At 40.4% G+C, this 25073-nt stretch overlaps 1 protein-coding gene across 1 annotated transcript in view; it reads right to left on the bottom strand.

Moving 5' to 3' along the window:
* The window catches only part of LOC124120522, a 104004-nt gene extending 86812 nt beyond the window's left edge, over positions 1-17192 (bottom strand). Inside the window, exon 1 of the mRNA XM_046483362.2 lies at positions 17136-17192. The gene's annotated coding sequence lies outside the window, so the exon portion shown is untranslated. The remainder of the gene's footprint in view (positions 1-17135) is intronic.
* Between the last annotated feature and the right edge of the window lie 7881 nt (positions 17193-25073).

Raw genomic sequence — 25073 nt, 5'->3', positions numbered from 1 at the left:
GCATACACAACACATAGTGCCCCTGACAATTGTTGCAAGCATCTTGTAGCGTAGCCTAGTACAGGAGATATGACACTCTAACCCTCCACACCCTGACGCTTCAGACAATCAATACCCTTTTAAGCTTTTGTTTTGGTCTCTAAGCCTCTCCATTTCCAAACTAAACAGCAGTTTTGGCCTGTATTGTCATGTTTTTTAAGGAGGGTGGGAAGTTTGTAGTTCTAAAGATTAACAAGACCACTACGAATAACCTTCGTATGGACGTGATAATCGAAAAATCGCAGGCTTCTGTCACGACAAAAGCCAATGTTAGTTGTCAGAGATGCTGAACATTCGAAGGAAATCCATTTTTTAAAACTTTTTAACAGCCGCCAAGGCAGGTGTGTATCGGTAGCAGATACATCTGAAATTTGTTTGAAATCCCTAAAAAAACAAAGCTTTTGTACACAATGCGAGTCTTACTCAAAGAGTGTTTTTTGCCTGCTGAAGGGTAGATTAAAAAACCTGGCTTTGGTCGTCATCAATATTGCGCTGCGCTTAGCTGAGGAGTGTGACATTTTGAAGAAATATCGGTTTTTGGACAGTCAGGACCTTCACATTTTATTCAAGATTTATTATAGGATAACTCCATCCTTGAACTTCAAGCGGCGGCTTGATATCGCGATACACTGATATATTTTACCTAAATACATAGAAATACTTTGAAATCTCTATTTTAAACTTCATACGCATTTGGTTTTGGTGTAGACAAGTTTGGCGCATACCTTTTTAACCATGCTACCGCTATGATGGATCCAGTAACGTGGCTTACATACCTGTTGTTTATTTAGAAATAGTAACAGCGATTATTGGTGAATACTTGCCATCTATTGTCAAAATCTTTATTGGTTTAGAGTAAACACTTTTTAACGTCAGGCCGTTAAGAATATTCATAATCACATTTCAGATAACCATAGATAGCGGTATATAAGCCAATGGTCTATGACATATGAATTATTATATAACTTAATACTATTACGATATCATAACACCACATATTTCATTCGGGGCACTGTATGTAAGTTCTAAGGTGGATTCCGCCATGACGTTGCCAAATGCTATATACAGGTATGGCATCTTTGGTATGGACTTTGTAGAGTATTTCCTGTATGAAGAGGTACATGGATATTTTAATGATTATGTTGGTTTGGTTGGATTGGGTTGACTCCAAATCTAACATGACCGATCAGCGTCATGTCATGCCAAGGTGGTCACTTTGGTAAGGAATGTGGGCTAGTCTTGATGAACGGTCACCATTGATCAACTGACCAATCGCTGAACAAACGGCCGGGCCCGCTGTATAAGTAGAACGCTGGGTATTTTGAAATGCTTTCGCTGTCGTGTAAATGCATGGTATGCTTTGATTGTTAACCTTCCCGAAGGCAAATAGAAGATGTTAAACTAGACAGAAGTACTTGCCTAATCCTCATAAAGCTTTGATAATATATATTTTTATATGCTTCTGTTTTGGGGTTGTAGTTATTTGATTTAGCATTATGGTATGTGTTAATATGATTTGTTTGTTTGTTGTTTCACGCCGCACTCAGCTTTATGACGGCGGTATGTAAATAATCGAATCTGGACCAGACAATACAGTGATTGACATCATGAGCATTGATCCACGCAATTGGGATCAGATGACAATGCATCCACCAAGCCAGAGAGCTCGACCATCCGATCCGTTAGTCGCCTCTTACGACAAGCATAGTCGCCTTCTATACCTCTGTTTGGAACTTGATAGATTACTATTATTGAGAGCTGAAAACCGATTTTTGCTAATTTACTACCAACCATGACAAGATAGAATATGGCAAGGTATAAATAACAGTATGAAGCCTGTATTAGTAGCTTATATTTGATATGTCACAAAGTTGACACCGAATAATTTTTAAAATATGTGTATTGTATGAAAATGTTAATCGCCGTTGTAAAGACGACTGAATTCGGAAATGTTCCCCATGTAGATTTTTCTAGATTTTTGATATGGTGTTCAGGAGGGCTTATTAAATATGAATCTACTAAAAACAATTGTTGCAATTTGTGGTTGGTCTATCGTTGTTTTGACATGACTATACCCTCAATAACCAAGGTCAGCACAGCTAAACCCGGCTCCTAATTACCCATCAGCTAGATTCGTTTATTTTTACCCATGGAATCCTCGTGCAATCCCATGTCAACACTCCAGCCATGCAGCATGCCTCACCGTGACCTCACGAAGCCTCATGGCCGCATGCCAGGGCAGCTGGGGCTTACCATGCAGGCCACAGCAGCAGGATGACCTTGGGACAGGATGGACAAAGGCTTGACGTTCGGCCAAAGGTGGGCAGGGAATACCACGTATATATAGGCCTACAAGGAACTATAGTCGCTGTGCTAAGTCAGCAGTGGAGATCGGCATTTCATGTCAATAGTATAAATATGGCCCATATGTTGTTTTTTTTACGGTGTATGGTTTGTTTGTTTGTTTGTTTGTTTGTTGTTCAAAGCCGCACTGAGAAATATTCCAGCTCTATGACGCAGGTCTGAAAATTAGTCTGGACCAGACAATCCGGTGATTGACAACATGGGCATCGATCTACGCGATTGGGATCCATGACATGCATCAACCAAGTCCTGTCCTGATCCTGTTTGTCACCTTTTACGACAAGCACAGTCGCCTTTTACGGCAAGCATGGGCTGCTGAAGACCTACCCTGGCCCGGATCATCACTGACCATCTTATTAGGTCTTATGACAAGCATAGGTTGCTTGGGTCTTATGCTAAAGGGATGATAGACTTAGTATATGGCTCCACTACCTCTAGAAAGAAATGTAGCGTTCGCCAGGAAATGCGTCCATTTTCAAACTATCAACATTGGTCAAGTTTGCGATTTACGCAATTCCCTTTTCAAAGATTATATATTATTGGAATACAAGTTGAATAGAGACTTAAACAAAATTGTTGATTGGTAGAAGAAAAACAATCACTGAACTACCAGGCAAAACAAAGTAAACACCCATGTTGGATGAGAACAAACAAAAAATGATTTATTTCGTACGGGTATAAAAAATGGCTACAAAAAATGACAAAGTTTATAAACTGCAGGGCAAAAGAGAGAAAATACCCGTGTGTTTTGGACCACAAACTGTTTTGATAACGCTTGTAATTTTTGGTTTAAATCAAATTTTCAAGAGTATGCTTTTTTTTGTCCCGCAATATATAACTTTCAGAATATTTGTTATACACGTATGGGTTTTAAATTTCTAGAGCAGTTTTACAATGTTAAAGACACAATATTACTAAACGTTTAGGGTGAAATTCATACTTTTTTAAAGTTTGGAGACCCGAATTTGTTTTATTTGCCTTTTTCAAGAATTAAAAACACCTGCAAGAGTAGCATATGTTGTAATTGTGTCCCAAATCAAAATCTGATTATCTCGAATCAACCAACAAGCTGAAATATTAACCATACATCCATCAATATTTCAGGCCTAATCAGATTGATTTGGGAGTAAATGGACAAGCAAATAGTACCATTATTAGAACGTGGATGCCACCATTGTATGTCCATTGACGTCCCAGACACGTCATCAGTTCGCTAGGGATTTGTCTCCCACCAGATGCTTTAATTACACGCAATTAATTAGTCACAAATCCCAGAAGTCCCAGTGGGAGCACTGGGAGACAACCCGTGACGAAAATCTAATTCTGCAAATACGACAGATCTCGTTCTTTGTTTCCAACGCCTCTTGAGCAAATACGTTGTATTTTTCATCACGAGAGAGGCGTTGGGTCGGCACATAAGCAAATTTGAATCACGAATGCCATACACGGTTGCCTCCCCTGGTGAATTCTCCTGCCCGTAGGAATGGAAAGTCGTGCAGGGTAAGTCACGTGTGCAATTAGATGGCGGGTGCGAGTTAAGCCTATATCAGTAAACTCTTCCGCATTGCTGTGTTTCAAGACACGCGTTGTTACAGAAATAGAAGGTCTATTTGGGCACTGTCAGGAGTTGTGGATAGCTCCGTCGTATTTGGAAACGGATGGGTGTTGGACGCGCATTGCGTAGTCTGTCCTGTCAAACATCTCATGTTTGACCATGGATCCTAACTATTAAGAATCCATGGTTTGACGGACTCTGGTTAGTTCTATCTCTCGCCACGCAACATCTGGGCGTCCAAACTAGGCGTCAAATAATCAGTTTACAGATTTGCATTTAGAAAATATTTACACAATCACAATTGCAATTTGTTTGTTTGTTTGTTGTTTAACGCCGCAGCTATATGACGGCGGTCTGTAAAAAAATAGAGTCTTGACCAGACAATCCAGTGATTGACATCATGAGTTTCGATCCACGAAATTGGGATCGTTGACATGCATCAACCAAGTCAGCGAGCCTGACCACCCGATCCCGTAAGTCGCCTCTTACGACAGGCATAGTAGCCTTTTACGGCAAGCATGGGTTGCTGAAGACCTATTCTACCCCGGATCTTCACGGGCCAAATTGCAATTTAGACGTTAGTTCGATATATGAAGACAATAATGTAACCTGGCTACGAAAGAGCATCAGATTCAGTTCCACATCATTCGTCTTATCTTCAACAACGAAAATAAGTGAAAAGGGTTATAAGCCGCTTTAAGCACTATTCCACTATATATAGCATCTTCTTTTGTTGCTCACAAGCGGAATTAATATAAGTGAGTATACACATGAGTTAAGGATAAATGGTTGCCTTTCAGCACTACATGGTATTCAGTACTATTCACCCAGCAGTAAGTGGGTACCCAGTAGGATGAGATAGTTATGTGACTGTTAACCGTCAAGCGCCTCTAGCGCCGCTAGGCAGCTTGAGTTGTATATTTCTCAAGGAGCTGAGAATGAAATCGAGTGCACACTGATGCATTGACCAGGGTAATACAAAATGTAGTGCTTCGAATTGCGTGTGGAGTTATGCGCTTTAGAAGCGGAATAATATTATCTTATTATCCAGCAATGTGGTAATAAGAACTTGAATATAAACTGACGGCCAAAAGAAACTTTACTATAGCTTTAAATCACCCTAGTTTAAAATACACAAGAGATAGATGCATGAAGTAAAACGTATTCAAAAGACCGAAATCGCAACGAAATCAACATTTAAAATGACAGTCATACAGCATCTGATATTGGCATGACAGTAATCCGAATTGAGGTTAGTCTCGACTAACCGTATGCCCGAAGGCATTCTTCCATGATGACTTCACCGTTAGGAATCGATACCGGAAATGTAAAGTACGCATGTACCGGTCTTCTTTGGGCGTAGTTACCCTGGACCTGTCTCTTCTTGGCCTGTCTGATGTCTGCCCGGTCTGTCTGTAACGTTGCATTAGGTTAGTTACAGCAACACGGGAACAAACAATGTGGGCATGCGTTGTTCCGGTGTCAGTCGTGGCATTTCTGTGGTGTTCAGGAGGAGTGTCTGACACGCCGCAGTATCATTTATATACCATTATAGGACGTGTAGTTTCGACTTCCAAAGCGGCACGTGTTTTTCACATTTTCACATTTTTTACAACAAAAAAACGTGCCGAGCGCGTGTATCATTCTCTGCACAGAGCATTGTTGTGTTTAGACAATGTGTTTTGCATTGATTTAGTTTGAACTTTTAATTAATTTTAATGTTTTAATATATTTTAGCAGTTTAGTTTTCAAAGTGGTAAAGTTTCTTTTGGACGTCATGTTAGTACAGACAGATAGGCAGACAGACAGGGGAGTGGACTTCAGTTGACCATGGATCATATAATTTTCACCGCTATTTTACCTTCCACGCCCAATGGAATTTATTTGGGCGGATAAACAAGGCTGCTTATTCTCTAGTGTTGAAGGTGTTTTTCATATTACCATATGTTAAATTATCTGGTACTTGATCTGTGAGAGTGTCATGTTACCCTAGGGAACAGCTGGGAAAATCGACATCACACATACCCCGGGGGTGGGGGCAGGCGGGTGGTGGACGGGCTTGGAGGGACCAGCTGGCTCGTCACAGAACAGCATAGTCACAGTGACATGCACAATTACAATAAATGCACAACTTTTATCAATGCATGGTTAGTTCTTATTTACATATTTACACGCTGTGTTCGATAAACATTGCATTATCAATAAGTTAACAGGTCGTGTACTACAATATTATAATAATTTTGTTCTGTTTTTAATAAATTGAATTTCATGAATTCATCGTAATATAATGTTTTATTAAATTGTTTAAATATTGTTTTTTTTAATAAATACTGACATTTTATCAATAATGCTGTCCTAAACACCACTGATGCCTAAAGCATCGATAAATGACAACGGCATGGCGTAGTCATCGCGAGTATCACGTGATATGCATTAGGTACCGAAGTCAGCTGCACATAATTTAATAATTAGAAAAATATAGTTGTCATCAGCGCAGCTATATGACGGCGGTCTGTAAATAATCTAGTATGGACCAGACAATCCAGTAATTGACTCCATGAGCATAGATCTACGCAATTTGCATCATGATATGCATCAACCAAGTCAGCTAGTCTGACTATCCGATCCCGATAGTCGCCTCTTACGACAAGCATAGTCGTCTTTTACGGCAAGAATGGGTTGCTGAAGACCTATTCTCACCCGGATCTTCACGGGTTCATTGCCCTTGTGTACTCAGACGTCATCGATCCCAATTGCGTGGATCGATGCTCATGATATCAATCACTGGATTGTCTCGTCCAGACTCGTCATATATCTGAGTGCGGCGTTAAACAACACACGCACGCACGCACGCACGCACGCACGCACGCACGCACGCGCACACACACACACACACACACACACACACGCACGCACACACACACACGCACGCACGCACGCACACACGCACGCACACACACACGCACACACACATGCACACACACACACACGCACGCACACACACACACACACACACACACACACACACACACACACACACACACACACACACACACACACACACACACCTTTATTGCACACATGGCATTCACCAACGACCGTAAAGAATAGATGCCCCGCCCCCATCCTTGATAAAACTTAACAACTTCAAGCAAAACACTTAAGGAAGGAAGTTAAAACGGTATGTAAAAGCAGAAGACAAATTGTCCGGTTTACTTAGACATGTATTCAAGTTATTTCTCTTTACATCCTGTCACCTGCTGTGTAGTCTCGCTGGATCTCGTTTCTCGCGGGGCGCACACATCAGAGAGTGTATATACAGTAAACTACGGTTATACCGAACACGCTTATAACGAACTGACGGATATAACGAACTAACTTTTTGGTCCCGACTACTTGCTGTAATCATGCTGTATATGTGCTTATAACGAACTACGGTTATAACGAACTAAAATTAGTAGTCCCTTTGAGTTCGTTATAACCGTAGTTTACTGTATCTATATTAAGGCCCCATTCGCCCTTCGTTCGTTCTACAATGTCGTCACACCATACATACCTGTAATGTTGGTATGTAATTTGATTGCACGTAAACCTTGCTGCGTAGGGTTGTATAGTGTCACGACTGACTGCCGTGCCTGTTACCAACGTGTGGGGCCTGACTGATAATTATATATAATAAAAATAATAATAATATAAGCTAGTCTAGCCAGCTTTATGAAATCAGCATCAGGAATTTTTGTACTGATATATAAAATAATAATAATAATAACAAAAATAGAAGCTAGTCTAGCTAGCTCTAGACAGCTCTATGAATTTAGCACCAGGAAAATGATTTGTTTTAATTTAATAAAGAAATGTATTGTGTCATAAAAGATTTCATTGCGTCAGGTGCACGCCCTAAAGCGTGCTCAAAGGGCTACATTATTATCCCGGTCAATGATCATTCTCAGCTCCCTGCGGAGTATACAACCTGGAATATTGCTACAGCCTCGTTAAACAAAAAACAAACAAAACTTTAGGCATACCCACATTACCAAGCAAGATGTCTTGATAAACAGAACCATCACTCAACTTCACCTTCTTGTCGGGTCATTTCTATACTGGTAGAAAATCATGGATTTTTCTTACAATTATGTCAGTTTGACAATTTCGATCCGAATGCGCGAACCTCACAATGCACCATCGTCAGTGTGTGTGTAACAGACGCTAAACACGACCAGCTTGGATGACTGCCCTTTGCAGTTTCATTCGTGACCAACTCGTGTTATTCCGGGACAAGCCGAGTAGCGACTCGTGCCCCTATCATGGCCATTTTTGCGACCGGGTTCCGTCTTAGCGCAAACGGGCATACCTAAAATATTTGTCAACTCGTCGCGTTATGGTTCACATATATTTCTCCATATATGATATATATTTGAGATGCAATTTAAAGCACATCTGGACATGAGGTATTATACAGTATGATTGAACACATTTAACTGTGTCTTGGGTATATTTTTAGATGCAAGACGTATGTAAAATAAAAAAATTAGTTCAGAGGGATTCTTTGACGAAGTACTTGAAATCATACGCGCATTCTGATTGGGTTCATAACATTCATCGATAGGGGGACGAGTCTTCTTGAAGGTTACGGAAAGAGGCGAGTGGTGACGAATGTATTCTTGAATGGTGACGAATGTTGCAGTTTGTGAGAATGTCATCGATACAGGACATTACCCATCTGGTACAGTGTCCAGTTACACTGACCGTCCGGGCCCTAGTACCTATTCAGGGTGGTCAACCGCATCAAGACTCATAAATCTATTTTCAAGACCCGAGTTCCGCTACTGTAACGTCGTGAAGCTAATGGCTTTATAAACCTGTTTTAGTAGAGGGGGTTTAATGAAGCATCACACGTCACACTGGTCAGAAAACTGGACGGTGGTCAAAGACAGCCTCCTCTTTGAAATGGACACATGTGACATTAGATCATTGATCGTTTGAAATTTGATATCATTATGAAACTCTACAATCATCATGTCTGAATGGGGCGGTCATCATCATCATCCTCAATCATCATCATCATCATCATCATCATAAACATCCTCACCATCATCATCATCATCATCATCATCATCATCATCATCAGAGGCGGTCGGGTAGCCTAGTGGTTAAAGCGTTCGCTCGCCACATCGAAGCCCCGGGTTCGATTCCCGACATTGGTACAATGTGTGAAGCCCATTTCTGGTATCCCCCGGCTGGAATATTGCTAAAAGCGGCTTAAAATCAAACTCACTCATTCACTCATATTTTAATATCCAGTCATGCCATATTTGTTGACATTGTGGAATAAATAATTCTAAAATTGAAACCATTTGACACATAGGGGCGTTCTGGTAGCCGAGTGGTACGAGCGTTCGCTCGTCACGCCGAAAACCCGGGTTCGATTCCCCACATGGGTACAATGTGTGAAGCCCATTTCTGGTGCCCCCGCCGTGATATTGCTGGAATAGTGCTAAAAGCGGCGTAAAACCATACTCACTCTCTAACACCTTTGCAAGGAGCAACTAGGGAACATTCTTTCAGAGATTTGACATCACCTGGTATTTAACCGTAGAGCTAATGCACCCATTTCTCAACTTCAAACAGAGTACATGCAACAGTGATCAAGTTTCACATAGTGCATCAATATCGGTTCATATTTCACATTTACGACGCTATGCCTGCATACGTTCCATACCAACACAGGGTATCGTGTGGTAACGATGTCGTGAATATGCAAGAAAAGGAACACTTATGTTCATGTACCTTTTTTTACACAGAACATCTATTCTCAAGAGGTTATTTTTGTCGTTTATATACTCAAAAGGTCTGCATAAACAAGCATTTAATTTCAACACCACTTAAAACACGCATAAAATATTTTCAGCCATAATGGATCTGCCACTGGCGGAATGTAAGCAGGTAAATAGCTATGTGGACACAAAAAACGTATTGTGTGGTAGCTTGTTGTAAATGAGCGAAGCCAGACATGTACCACTTGACACGCAGATGAGATCCCAGAAGTAGAATGTGAGATGTTTGAGTGGTGGTGAATGGGGTACGCTCTTGGTCTATCAACAATGCTGTTTTATTGGTAAATAAATCCTCAAGTCGTATGCTGCGGAAGTTGGAATGTCTTTAAATCTACCCCTCGCTGGGCTGTATCCTGTGAGAGATTGGTCCGCCGTATATCCAATTTGTTAAGCTGGTTGAGGGAGTCAAGTGCTAACAATTCAATGTCGATTGTATTTTTAATCCTTGAAGCATTTTCAACATTTTAGTTGGCCTTGACCGAGAGCACAGCTGATACTTAATGACTAGAGTTGTTTGTTTGTTTGTTTGTTTGTCGCTGTCACGTGGTCATCGTATCTCGAGGGACGATGCTCAAAACATCAAGTACTTGTTTTGTAGACTCGATTATTTACAGACCGTCTTCGCATATAACAAACAACAAATAAACATACTTAATACCCTTACCCGATAACCACACAGGAACGTTAGATAATTAATTGAAGTTATTTTTATTTTATTTTATTTTTATTTTTATTTTTGTTTTTATGATACATGATGTGATTTGATAAGATATTATAACTACACTTTACATAATTTTTGACTTCCAATCTGACTAAGCTTGTTGAGAAACTAGAAATTTACCAGGTCTGACCGGTACATTAGGCAACGCGGCCTGCGTCTATAGACTATAAATCTTGCACTTCAATGGCAGAGGGACACCTTTGATGAAGCGCCCCCCTCCCCCTCCCCCCCTCCCCGACAATATTTCCTGTGAGGTGTAGATTACAGATGTCTTGTTAAATGGAACCTGGACGTTGTTTAATGCGTCCAGTAAAAATTATTGTTGAGACATGTTTCAATAACAGTTTTGTAGAGTAACGATTGATTTCTGCTAATTCAGCTGCTACAGCTACTGTTGTAGTTCACAACAACGACAGCGAATACTTCTACGATTACCACCACTGCTACTACTACTACTGCTACTACTTCTACTACTACTACTACTACTACTACTGCATCAAGGGTTGCACATCCCTTCTGTTCCCATGACCGTTTTCTACTACTACTACTACTACTACTACTACTACTACTACTACTACTACTACTACGACTGCTACTTCAACTACTGCTGCTATTTCCCCTGCTGCTTCAACTGCTACTGCCACAGCTACGGCATCTACTACCACTACCACTGCTGCTACTGCCATATCTATACTTACAGTAACTTCTACTACTACTACTACTACTACTACGTTTACTGTTTATTTAAATAATAATCATAATGATAATGATAATGGTAATAGTAATAATAATAATACCAACAAAAATACACTCCACGCTCACTATAATACTAATAAAGCTACTGCTACAAAGAAATGATATAATAACAATATTATACAGCGCCATTTCCTACTATTTCTACTGGTAACACTAGACACATTATACTGATGCTGAGGGGATACAAAACACTATCAACATAAACACAATACCAAACTTACCCCAGATCCATGCTCTCCTCAGATGGTAGCGATACCAATTGGAGAATAGGGATTCTTTCAAAGACACATACGTAAATTATGATCACTTCACAGGGCAACACTAATCTTCATTTCTGTGCTCCGGTACGTCGGAAAGAAAAAGTTAAATCCCCAATTAGAAGAACAAGAACATTTCTGCAATACTGTGTTCTTCGCAGTTCTTCACAGTTCTTCACAAGTCTTCACAAGTCTTCATTTCTTTCTTCTACCAATCAAGAGTTATGTTTAAGACTGAACTACACAAACAAACTAAATCGCTGATAGATTCGCAAGCGTCATATACCAGTGTCGACAGGAGCGCGACAGGTGTTGCTACACAACTGTCCCCGGTCGATGTGAAATAGAGTTTGTGACATCATTCCTCAAAGTTGTTGCTCAACTGCATCGATGACTGGTTGTGTTTTGCCAAAGGTCATCCAAAAATCCTTAACAATTTAACTGACGAGACAAACAGAGAGATTCTTAAGGCAGATGGATAGGAGATGAGTTTGTAGTTCACAGCAGCTCAGTCATCAGTGATGAAGATCAATTAGTCTCTCTATCCAACAAATACGCCTTGAAATGGGTTAGTATTTGCAATCTAAAGCATTTTATCTCTGTCGTATTTGAGAAATATTATGAAAATACTTCAAATCCCAAAATAGCAAGCCAGTCTCTCACACCTCTCTAAATGTTTTATCAATGCTCAAAAATAATGTCTAAAAATGAAATTGTCATTTTCTAAAATCGTCAAAAGGAGGGATTGTTTGATTAAACAAAACAACGCCTATCTTATCATTGAAGTCCATTGCCGCTGAACTCAGAATGGTTCTCTGTTTGAAAATGGCTTTACCGTGAAGACTTCAGTTTTCAAATCTGACAACAAGGCTAAGAATTGAGCTTCACTAACTTTGTTAAATTCCTTTCATCTTTGACAGCACTTTACTCCAAGAGATTAATCCTCGTCGATTGCGAATTCTCAAAGCGGCCTTGTTTCAAAATTCTCAAGTCAGTGCCCTTCGCCGTTACACGGTGACCTTGAATTTGTTACAACTGAGAGAGATATTTTCAAAATCGACTTAAATGCTATCGGGGTAAAATACCTCGAAAATCGGTTTTAAGTCAAATAATGGGTTATCTGTAGAAGAAGTGTACACAAAACACAAGCATGAAATTTGATCTGAAGATCGATTCCGAAATCTTGAAATCATTGGAACGCTGTAGCGAATTTTTATGATGCTTCCAACATTTAAACAGGGCTGGCAAGGAGTTCCGATACTTGAACAACTAAATTAAGGATAGGACAAATACAAGTCAACAGCTGTGGCAGTTTCTATAAGAGTTTTAAATTCCTGCATGAGAGTCCTAATTTCGAAATTATATTTTGAAAAAATTGTTGAATTTGTCACTTTGGAACTAAGCGTGTAAACGGTTTGGGGGGTGATCTTTGAAACAAGATATTACACGCTATTACAAATTGCGCCATGTTGTCGATAATACAAAACATATTTGAAATGAATTAGAATCATGCGAAGTTACAAATTCACACATTTGAAAAAGGCACTTAACTTAACTTTCGTGGCAAAAAAGAAAGTATACCCATGTTTGATGGTGGCTAAAATATGAAACAAACACGTACAGTAAACTACGGTTATAACGAACTCAAATGGGCCACTAATTTTAGTTCGTTATAAACGTAGTTCGTTATAAGCGTATGTACATCTACACAGCAAATGACAGAGACCAAAAATTAAGTTCGCAATATCCGTCAGTTCGTTATAAGCGTATTCGTTATAAACGTATTTTACTGTAATGGTTATTGGATGGTGATGTATTTGATAAGGGTGTTAAAGTTGTGTTTGGATCTTTACTTGGCAGTGTTTCGGCGACTGTTTTCAGCCTAGGAACGTTTTGATAACGTTTGTAATTTCGGGGTCAAATTCAATTTTCAAGTGTATACTTTCTTTCGCTAGGCAGTTTAACTGTAAGATGAAAGTCAGAAGTAATGCTCTTGGTAGGTGCTGACATTATCAAGATCATATGCGGGACGAACATTGGTTGCAAACCAACAAATACGGCGTTTATGGCCCTACCAAGGGAGGCAACTCTGTAGATCGGGTGTCGACGCCTCATACAACAATTACACGACTAGCCTCGTGTTTCTTTCGAGTGAGTGAGTGAGTGAGTGAGTGTGAGAAAGAGTATGGTTTCAATATTATAGCAATATCGGGGGGGGGGGGGGGGGGGGGGGGGGGCACCAGAGACAGGCTTCACACATTGAACTCATGTTGGGAATCGAACCCGGGTTTTTGGCGCGACGAGCGAACGCTTTGTTTGACCACTAGCCTTCCCAACCGCAAAGTTACTTTTGAATATGCATTTCTATGTACCGACGTTTTCAAATAAATCTGTTAGGCTTCGATATCGCTGGCATCATTTATACCTTATCATTGACGAACTAAAACCCAACAAGCAGTGTTACAAATACAATCCATTCGGGTAATCTAAAACCATATAATCACAAAGATAATCACACAAGCCTTAATGCATAAACAAAACACATTAATCTATTCTGAGCTTGTTTTTTTCCGTAATGACCCCATTAAGTATCTGTTGGACGATGTTTTTTGTACATTGCCGCAGGGTGGAGAGTGATATATATGTCAAATCAAGTCAATTGACTGTTCAAAGACTTGACCCAAACCAATTGATCATTTAGTCCACCGATTTCCAAAGTGAGAACACAGGGGACGATATTTCTCAAATATGTCAATAATGTGCTTATTGAATATTAAAATATGTATCCATTTTTTCGTGGGTAATGCAGAACCTTGTTAATCTGGACATGGCGTTCACTGTTCGCTGTTTTTAAGGTACACAATTTTGTGTGCATTTCAGTGTTTTGTGTATGAAAATGACCATCCGGTTCCGGAAACTGAATTTCCGTATATACGGGTAAATTTATATAGTAATTATTTCGTTTTGAATGAAATCGTCCGGGAACCGAGGTTTCCGGATATCTGAAGTCCGTATAAGCGGGGCATGACTGTTTTGCGAATTTTATTTTCTTCGGCTTCATCTTATGACCCATTCTTTTACCAGGAAAACCTTATATTTAGAAAAAACATATTTTTGTTCATAAAAATATCACCACCAAAAGACGAGTAAATCACAGACAATATGTTTTCACTATTTCCGCTTTCTGTTGTTATCTATTCTTAATGGTCCGTTCATATAAATGTTACCGCTAATTGTCACCGTTTTTTTAGCCTTGTACGGTGTCGGTCGAATTGACTGTCAGAGGGGTACACAAAGTATGTGATCTAGACTACAAGTTGTCGGACTTTCATTTTTGTGGAAGCCTCGGTGGCTGAGTGGGTTAGATCCCTGAATTTGTGTGCTGGCGATTAGGTGCCTCACTCTGGCAAGGGCGGGTTCGAATACCGGACGGGACTCAACCCCCCAAAAGTATAAGAATCTGTACTTTACTAAGAAGGTGTTATCCCAAATATAACATTTGTTAGAATTGATTGTTGTTTCGGATATGTGTTTTCTTTGTCCATGCGTCATTTGTTGTTTTTAAAAAAATATATCGTAAGAAGGATGTACAAGGTTAAAATCATCATTCACTGCATCTTCCAATCAACATCGGTTGATTAGCATCTTCCCGGGGCAAGAGAGTTATAGTCAGTTGGTTAAAGTGTTTTTGGATGTCGTACGTGTGGACCGAGTTTGATTCCGCTCATGGGTATAAATTGTGAAGTCCTTGAAGTCACAGATATCATCGTTATATTGTTGCAGTGTTAATATGAACGCAGGGTTAGAAACTAACAGTTTTTGTTCACTAGTCTTTATAATGATAACATAGAGCAAAACCCTTAAAATGGGCCAATTTCTACTAGTCCTTAGGATACCTTTACTATTGGGCAGTTTGGTAAGGACTACAGGACTAGTGCCAATTTCTAACGCTGTGAACGGAATACATATGTTTCAATAAACACTTTCAAACCGTTACAAAACGATATGTTCATGTGTGTGAACGCTGACATTTAGGATGGGCGGTGTTCCATAGTTATCACTGATCACTGTACCCGACTACGTGTCAGAAGCCATCAGGCATGTCTCCTGGGCATTTTTTTCAGTGATGCTCATTAGTGATGTTTCTATATTACACCAGCTGTGATTCTCATCACGCGCTGTGTTCACACATTGTCCTCAGCGATGTATGTATCTTTGCCGGTTGTCGATCAGATTCGCCCACTGCCTTCGTGGTCTAGTGGTAGAGCGCCCGCCACGAGCGCGGAAGGCTTTTGGTTCTATACCAAAAGTGAGTGAGTGAGTTGGGTTTAACGCCGCTTTTAACAATATTCCAGTTATATCGCGGCGTGTCAGCTTAATGTGGGAGGAAAGCCCGAAGTGACGCAGGTCTCAGACGTTTACCACTTTGGTGAAACCTACGAGCACGGGTATGGTGCTGACAAAGCTAGAAACATAATCGGGGCGAACCGGGATTCGAACCCACAATCATAGGTTTCTGGCGTGCCCAAGGGACGTAACTCTGCACAGCGAATCGCGGCGCCTTAGACGACTGGGCCACCCGTGCCCCCTCGATACCAAAAGACGTTACAATATGGTACTTGTTGTTACCCTGCCTGGCGCTCAGCATTTAGGGGATAAATCAAGGACTGTCGGCTCGGAGTCTATACTGTGTCTAGTGGGGTATCTGTGTTAAACCGTTGCATTGTATCTCAGTGGGCTAGCACTATAAAACCGGCTGATACAAGCAGACGTGCAATAATCTTGCACGCCACGTTAAAGGAAATTTCCCCCGCCGTGATATTCCTGGAATATTGCTAAAAGCGGCGTAAAACCATACTCACTTGCTAAACCCACTTTCACCTCCCATCACCACTGTTTCGATTGTCGTAAAAGGCGACTATGCTTGTCGTAAAAGGCGACTATGCTTGTCGTAAAAGGCGGCTAACGGGATCGGGTGGTCAGGCTCGCTGACTTGGTTGATGCATGTCATCGATTCCAATTGCGTGGATCGATGCTCAGGATATCAATCACTGGATTGTCTGGTCCAGACTCGATTATTTACAGACCGCCGTCATATAGCTGGAATATTGCTGAGTGCGGCGTTAAACAACAAACAAACCAACCTTATTCACAAGTGTGAGAGGGTCAGGTGTTACCCCGCTTCAAGAACTATTCCAGCCATATAACGGCTCCACATATGATGCCAACATGGTTCACCTCAATACCACAGTATTTACCCGGCAACGAAATAAGTCGAATGGATTGCTCCAAGATGGGGAATCGAACACGGGTCTTAGGTCTGACGAGCAAACGCTTTAACCACTTGACTTCACTATTACCAATTCAGATTTGCACATATAGCATAAGTACAGTATTCGTTGAGTGAGTGAGTGAGTGAGTGAGTGAGTGAGTGAGTGAGTGAGTTAAATTAGTTGACGTTGATAACAACAATATATCAACATCGTAAAGTGTGTGTGTGTGTCTGTGTGTGTTAACATTAACTCACGTCGTTGGCATTTAATAATGCACACTCTCTAAGATACGCCATTTTAACCACCCAATACTCATTTCTTATAAAGGACACCTACCTTGGCTGTTGAATGGCTTTACAAGAGGACCGACTTCCCTTGAGACCTTGGCGTCAACTGGAAGTATACAAAGATTTATTAATTTAAGTACATGAAAGCAGTTAATTCGTTGATTGCTTTGACGTGTGCGATATCATCATTTGGGCACAGTCATTGCTTTGTGAGATGGATTAGCAAGAAGGTTGATTTTGAAAGCCTTCTTTTGAAGCAAACATATGACCTAGCTGACGACGAAGGTTTTGTCAGCGCTAACCGTCTTTCAGACGCTGAACACTGTGAAGCTGTCTGAACTAGATTGTGTGAGTGAGTATAGTTTTACGCCAACATATCACGCAATATCACGCCAGAAATAGGCTTCACAAGATGCACCCATTCGGGAAATTGAACCCGGGCCTTCGGCGTGGCGAGCGTACGCTTTAACCACTAGGCTACTCCACCGCCCGTAAACCTGATTCGACATATTAATTAGATCTAAGTATGACTGAATATAAGTGAACGTAATTGGACATGACTGAACATATGAATATATGAATAGACAGCGAACTGATGAGCAGCAGGATAGAATTATTCGTAGATATATTGGTGAATTTAAATCAAAAGAAATAGGTATGCATTAAATAGCTAGCTAGCTTGTTAGGTAGATAGATAGATAGATAGATAGATAGATAGATAGATAGATAGGTGCATAGTTGGGTGGATAGATAGATAGATAGGTACATATGTCGATGGATGATCGATGGGTGCATGGTTGGATGGGTGGATATAGAGATAGATCGATGATCATAGATAGATAGATAGATAGATAGATAGATAGATAGATAGATAGATGGGTGCATGGTTGGATGGATGGATAGATAGATAGATCGATGGATCCTAGCTAGATAGATAGATCGGTGCACGATTGGATGGGTGGATAGATAGATAGATCGATGGATGATAGATAGATAGATCGATGGATAATAGATGGATAGGTGGGTAGATAGATGGGTGCATGGTTGGTTGGATAGATGGATGGATAGACAGATGGATAGATCGATGGATGATAGATAGATAGATAGATAGATAGATAGATAGATAGATGGTTGAATGAAGCCATCAAATCAGTCTGACAGTTACATAATCTAGTTTCATACAGGTACACATTCCGCCAGGTAATCTCGACAGCGCTCTACCCGGGTGTTGCCGGGTACCGACGATCAGGGGTACAACTGTAATGGCGGGTATGTGAGTTGGGAGATTACCACAACTGACAAGTCAAGACTTTCAGCCATTACCGACACCCAGGAAGGCGTGTATCTCCCGAGCAAACAGTGAAATAGACAACGTGTGCTTGTTGACTGACAGCTATTGACAAGCTTCCTCACTGACGCACATATTCATAAACCCGTGAGATTCCGGGCCACATGCCCCAGCAACCTATGTACGAGTCGTCTACATGGATCGGGTGGTCAGACTCAGTGAGCTGGTTGATTGCGTTCCATCGTACCCCGACGGCTTGGGACGTGCTCATAATATCAATCACTGGATTGTCTGATCGGACTCGATTATTTACAGGCGGATGTTATAAAGATGGAATATTGCGAAGTGTGGCATTTAACAAGAAACAAATACAAGTATATTCATATCGTCTTGAACGATTTCCATGTATCAGGAACGATTCTATTGCTTGTAGACTCTTCATGTCCGCTTCCCTCCCACATTAAGCTGACATGCCGCGATATAACTGGAATACTGTTAAAAGCGGCGTTAAACCCAACTCACTCACTCACTCACCCTTCATATCACAGGGTCAAAGGAATAGTATGCTACTCAACGTATGATAAGGATACTGGGATACTTCATACACAATATGAATTACATAAGTGGAGTGAATAAAATATAGTAATAGTAATCCCTATCAAAAGTTGGGTAGTATAGATTTCGTAGAACACTACATTACTGGGCTTATCAACAGAAAGCTCACCTTTAGGACGATGGTTGCTGCGAACGCGCTCACGTGAAAGTGACATTAATCTAGAAACTGATTAATTGACTATTTGCGAAGGAATGTTTCCGTTCGGATTAATGAGGTTGCACTGTGTCAAGCATCAGTGTTATTCCTTCAAAATATCCAAAATAATTTATTTTATATTAGGCTATTCATTTTATACATTTTGGTAAATACGCACGGAATTAAAAAAAGAACGAACTAGAAGTTCGTTGATTTTCGGCAACGAATTTGTACACATAGTATAACAGATTTCGCGGAATTGGTTTCAAAAACTGATATGAAACCAGTTAGACATGTTTAATGGTTTGAAACAGAACGATTTTTAAAGAGGATCTGAAGGAAGTTTTTATTTTTTTCTTATAATTATTTTGACAACCAGTTATCTGTCAAATCTCTACATAAAAAACTCGTCAAGGTGAATCTATACAGTAAACAATAAAAAACTCACTTTTGATTTTACAGAAAGACGTTCCAGTCAGTATCGACAAATATACACATTTTATATATTTTTTTTACAATTTACAGCCTTTCTTATGCGTTTACACTACCGTAGAAGTTTTTTTTCAAACCTCAAGTCGATGCTTGCCGAGAGAGTGACCCTGTTCACTGTCGCCGTCTCGTTGTTGGCAGACGAACCCGGTGTGACAGGTAAAAATCCTTTCACCCCCGGGTCGATTAGCCGTCACCCCCTGACTCAAACCCCACGCATGACGTCATATTTGAAACATACATGAGAAATCTAACCGATTATTCATCAAGGATGGCAGACTTTTCTGTTTACTTTTTTTGTCAAAAACATTTTTTGTTGTTGAAAAAGTCTCTTTTTTTAAACGAGACGAGAAATCCGGAATGTGTTTTATTTCGCGTGCACGGAAGAATCGATGTACTTTGTCTGTGAGTTTCACAAACATACATGTACTGGCGGGCAAAAGAAAGTATACACCAATGTTTGATGGTGGCTAAAGGGAAACTAGTAATGGTTGGTCGATGGTGATGGAGTTGATACGGGTATCATAGTTGTGTTTCGGACCTTAAGTTGGCAGTGTTTCGGCGACTGTTTTAAGCCATTTAACGTTTTGCTAACGTTTTGTATGTTTGTTGTCAAATCCAATTTACAAGTTCATCAATCTACTTGAAAGTTTAATTTATTACAACTTTGATGAACTATGAATAGACGTATGGATAATGAATAATGACACCCCCTTATTCTGGACGGTATCGTTCGGAGGTAATCGTCCGTATATAAAAATCCAGATGAGTTAGTGTTGTTTTACGCCGCCTCAGTTTTAGCAGCATTCCAACAATATCATAGCGGAAGACATCAGAAATAGACTCTATAAAACCAGCATTTGTCTGAACTAGTACAAGCACACACTACCCGTGAAGATATAGGTAGAATAGGTCTTCAGCAACCGACGCTTGTCGTACAGGGCGACCATGCTTGTCGTAAGAGGCGATTATGCTTGCCGTAAAAGGGGACTATGCTTGTCGTAAGAGGCGACTAACGGGATCGGGTGGTCAGACTCGCTGACTTGATTGATGCTTGTCATCGTATCCCAATTGCGAGGGTCGATGTTCATGATGTCAATCACTGGATTGTCTGGTCCAGACTCGATTATCTACAGACCGACGTACACGATATCATAAACGTCACAGAAATCAACGAATAAACTGCTTTCATGTTTTTACAAGTTAACAAAGCTTTGCATACTTTCAGTTGACGGACGCCAAGGTCTCAAGGGATGTCGGTCCTCTTGTAAAGCCATTCAACAGCCAAGGCAGGTGTCCCTTATGAGAAATGAGTATCGGGTGGTTAAAATGGCGTATCTTAGAGATTGAGCATTATTAAACGCCGACGACGTGAATTAATGTTAACACACACGCGCGCACGCGCGCACGCACGCACGCACGCGCACTCGTCGCTATATTATTCCAATATTCTTGAAAGTCGACCTTAAACCGCATTTCACCTCTTCTCACAGTGCAAGGCTTACGAAAATTGAAGCACTGGAATAGCTACGTGACATTGGGCCATGTACCGATTGAACTGACCATTCTCAGCCAGTGCGGTTTACTCCTGTCGATGACGTTATCTTCGTGATTGTGATTCTGCGAAATGGATTTTCATTTTGTGTGGAAACATACCCAATGGCAGGTTCTTAAGGAACTCGAGATCTAACGCAGCAAAGAGGCAAACGCACACAAGCTGTCGCAAAAGACAATGTCTTTGAGAGGAGCTGAGCACGTTATCGCGTTTCAACTGAGCCAGAATCTACAGAGAAAGAAACGACTCGCGTTGAGCGACACGTTGAATCCCGTTAACTATTCATCGGAGGTAGCGTTCACTGTCATCCTGCACATCAACACACGTTGGACAAACGCGTAAATTCTCAACCCTGTTAACAATGTCGTAAAAAACATATCACGCCATTTTGGGGTCGTCTCAAAATATTTTATGTATTTAATAAGATTAAAGGCAAAAGGATCCACTTACACAAACGCTATTGAAATATGACCTTGGCTTTAAAGATATGTACATTGATTTTAAATCTATCTAAGTTTTGAGATGACCCCTGTTAACATTGTTCAGGTGGACGTGCACGCGACTTTTTGCCGAACTTTGGGCCCACAGAATGGACATTTCACACCTACACACAAACACAGCTTAATAAACAGAACTTGTTGGGTGATTGGGCATTGGGGGCGAGGGACATTATTAAGGGGGGGGGGGGGGGGGGGGGAGGGGGTGCTTCAGGTGTGTAGGGGCGGGAATTGATCTGGGTGCAGAATTTTCAACCTTGATATTTGGTTGTACGGCGAACTTAAATAACCCCCACCAGGGCCGCACGGTCACGTTGACGTGCCCTGGTCGTGTATTATGATAAGCATTTGACAGCCGGGTATTTCGCCAGATTCCGTCACATCCAGAGATCACGTGTGTCTGCTGTGTGGTTTCGTATCGGCCATGGCTTAACTGGCATGTTAAGTATCTTCAAGCTAGTTGCGGATTAAATATATATTTTGGGCAGTCACATTCTGTAATGTGAACGAGGGATTGCGCACAATGCTTCCTAACATAACTCTCCCATTTGAATCAGGTACATTATATATTAAACGAAATAAAGCAAACCGAGTTTTTTTTAATGTATACTACTCAAAAGAGGTTAAGGATCACCTGATTCTTTCATATTACAATAGTTAATCTCTCATGCCATGACAGATTAACATTACCAATATAAAAGAATCGGGTGACCCTTAACTTCTTTTGAGTAGTATAATTTAAAATTGAAGAAATGTAAAATGTGATTATGTCTATTTAACCATCACTCATTCCAGCGAGAGTTTGTAAAAAAGTAATCTGTGGCTGGGTAATTTTGTTTTAAGAATATTGATTCAATGAAGACTGGGGTAAAAAATAAAAAATGTTGTAAATTTGCGCCGACAAAAAGCAAATCTATTGATTTTATGAAAAAAAAGGAAGATGTCTAAGGTACCACCAGCTATATTGTTTAAATTTTAAAACTTTTAACTCAAATCATATTATTAAAGAAAAGCCATGAAGACGTATTCTTTGAGTGCTGACTAATCACCAGTATAGCTCATTTTCTGGATATAACATCGCTAACTTAATATATTTTCAATTGAAAATCAAAGATATGATAAAATCAACTGAGAGGTATAGTTTTTTTTTGGTCCTCATTTTTTATAAAAAAAATTTTTCCAGCAGTACCGTAAAGTCACAGGCTTTCGGTCCATATAATGAAGTGAGTGAGTATGGTTTTACGCCGCTTTTAGCAATATTCCAGCAATATCATGGCGGAGGACACCTGAAATGGGCTTCACACATTGTACCCATGTCGGGAATCGAACCCGGGTCTTCGACGTGACGAGCGAACGCTTTAACCACTTGGCTTCCCTACTTGGCGTAATCTGTTTTGAGTTCATTTAAAGTATTTACGACTTGGTTTTTAATTGTATTTAAAATTTTGGAAATCAAACTTGAAATAATGCTGTTAAATGTAAACTCACTGACTGACTGACTCACTCACTCACCAAACCAAATACCGTTCTTGAAATATATGTTAAAGCAAACATTACAGATTAGACTTTGTTTGTTGTTTTACGCCGCACTCAGCAATATTACAGCTATATGACGGCGGTCTGTAAATAATCGAGTATGGACCAGACAATCCTGTGATTAATACCATGAACATCGATCTACGCAAGAGGATACGATAACATGCATCAACCAAGTCAGCGAGCCTGACCACCCGATCCCGTTAGTCGCCTCTTACAACAAGCATAGTCGCCTTTTACGGCAAGCATGGGTTGCTGAAGACCTATCCTACCCCGCACTTCACGGGTCAGCAACGCTTATAAACGAAATCGTATGATACCGTGGCCGTTTAAATCCCAATATAGCTTAATAAACAAACGTATAAAAAGTACCACACGCCAATTAAATTGAATTAAAAAAATATGAAGTCACATTAAAATTGGAAGGAAGAAGGAATGAAAGACGGCAAAATAAAAAAAAGGCACGTGACCGATGGACGTGATGACATCACCAACTGATGACGAGGATGCGGCTCCCGAGTATTTCAACACATTCGATATCACAAGTCACTGACTAAATTCCTGCTCACGTTCTGTTTGAACACGGGTTCTCTGTGTTTTCTCATGTCATCGCTGTTAAAGATTTACCATACCTAGAAAGAAACCGTCCCCTTGACGGCCGAGGTGCGAACTGTCAACACAGTGTGTGTGAGGTAAACAGCGACGCCTGATGCAAGGGAGACAATCGAACCGCCTTGTGACGTCGGTTCACAAAAAGAAGACAGCTCGACTTTCCAGGATCGAGTTTCTATAAAGACTATTTTATAAAAAGTCACTTCAAATATTCGAATGAGTGGCTTTCTTTGAAGCCTTATCTCAAATTGCGAGCGCCCTTCGAATTTGCACTCCGTAAATACATGCATAATGAGATGAGACTGCAAAGTATTTGTATTTAGGTTTTGGGTAAAGATGAAAAATTTCGGTCGATGTGGGATAACGTTTTTGTCTTACAAGGTTTCCGAGAGATCATTATAAAAGTATGCTGTTGTGGACTTAAGGATTAGGCGCTCAACACATTCCAGCATGCATGGCTTGGGGACCTATTTATCTCAAATTCCAACCGAGAGTTATCACTCCGTGAGTGAGTATAATTTTACGCTGCCATAAGCGTAAGTGAGTAAGTGAGCAATATCTAAACCACACGAAGGTGTAATGCTCCAGGCTACAACGCTTAAAGCCACACACCCCTTGAACAAAAAAACAACCCTATCAACCTATGTTGGTCGTCAGAGGCGATCAAATAGATCGGGAGGTCAGACTCGGTGACGTGGTTGATAGCTTGTCATCGCATCCAGAGTGTATAGTTGCTGACAATACAAATAATTGGATTGCTTGGCGAAGACTCGATTATTTACGGGCTGATGGAATATTGCTGGAATATTGCTGAGTGCGGCATTAAATAACACACATACACACACAAAAAAAAATACCCATGAAATCAGAACTATTTTCCACATGTAATTTTGCTTCACAACATCCATAGTAATTTCTGATTAATCTGATCCTCATTTACAAAAAAACCATATTGTTAGCTATGTGCATACGATGCATTCATTAAAAAACATGTAAACATATATGTTCTTGATACGAATTTATTTTTACAAAATCCGTGTACAATTTCAAACTTATTCATTTATCAACACTTACGCCTTTGTGATGGCAGCTGAAGTTGACAAATTCATAAAACACAACATCAACCGAACCCATCACGAAATCAATCTCTCACTGAATCAGAAGCTGTGACGTTACTGATGAAGGCAATGTATATTTTATGTACGCTTCGAAAAATCTCTTACTCGAAATGTCGGATGCGCTCATATAATCCCCAATTT

The sequence above is a fragment of the Haliotis rufescens genome, unplaced genomic scaffold (genome assembly GCF_023055435.1).
Source record: "Haliotis rufescens isolate VD_foot unplaced genomic scaffold, xgHalRufe1.0.p SCAF_100, whole genome shotgun sequence".
In the NCBI taxonomy this organism is placed as follows: domain Eukaryota; kingdom Metazoa; phylum Mollusca; class Gastropoda; order Lepetellida; family Haliotidae; genus Haliotis; species Haliotis rufescens.
This window is presented reverse-complemented; position numbering and strand designations above follow the sequence as displayed.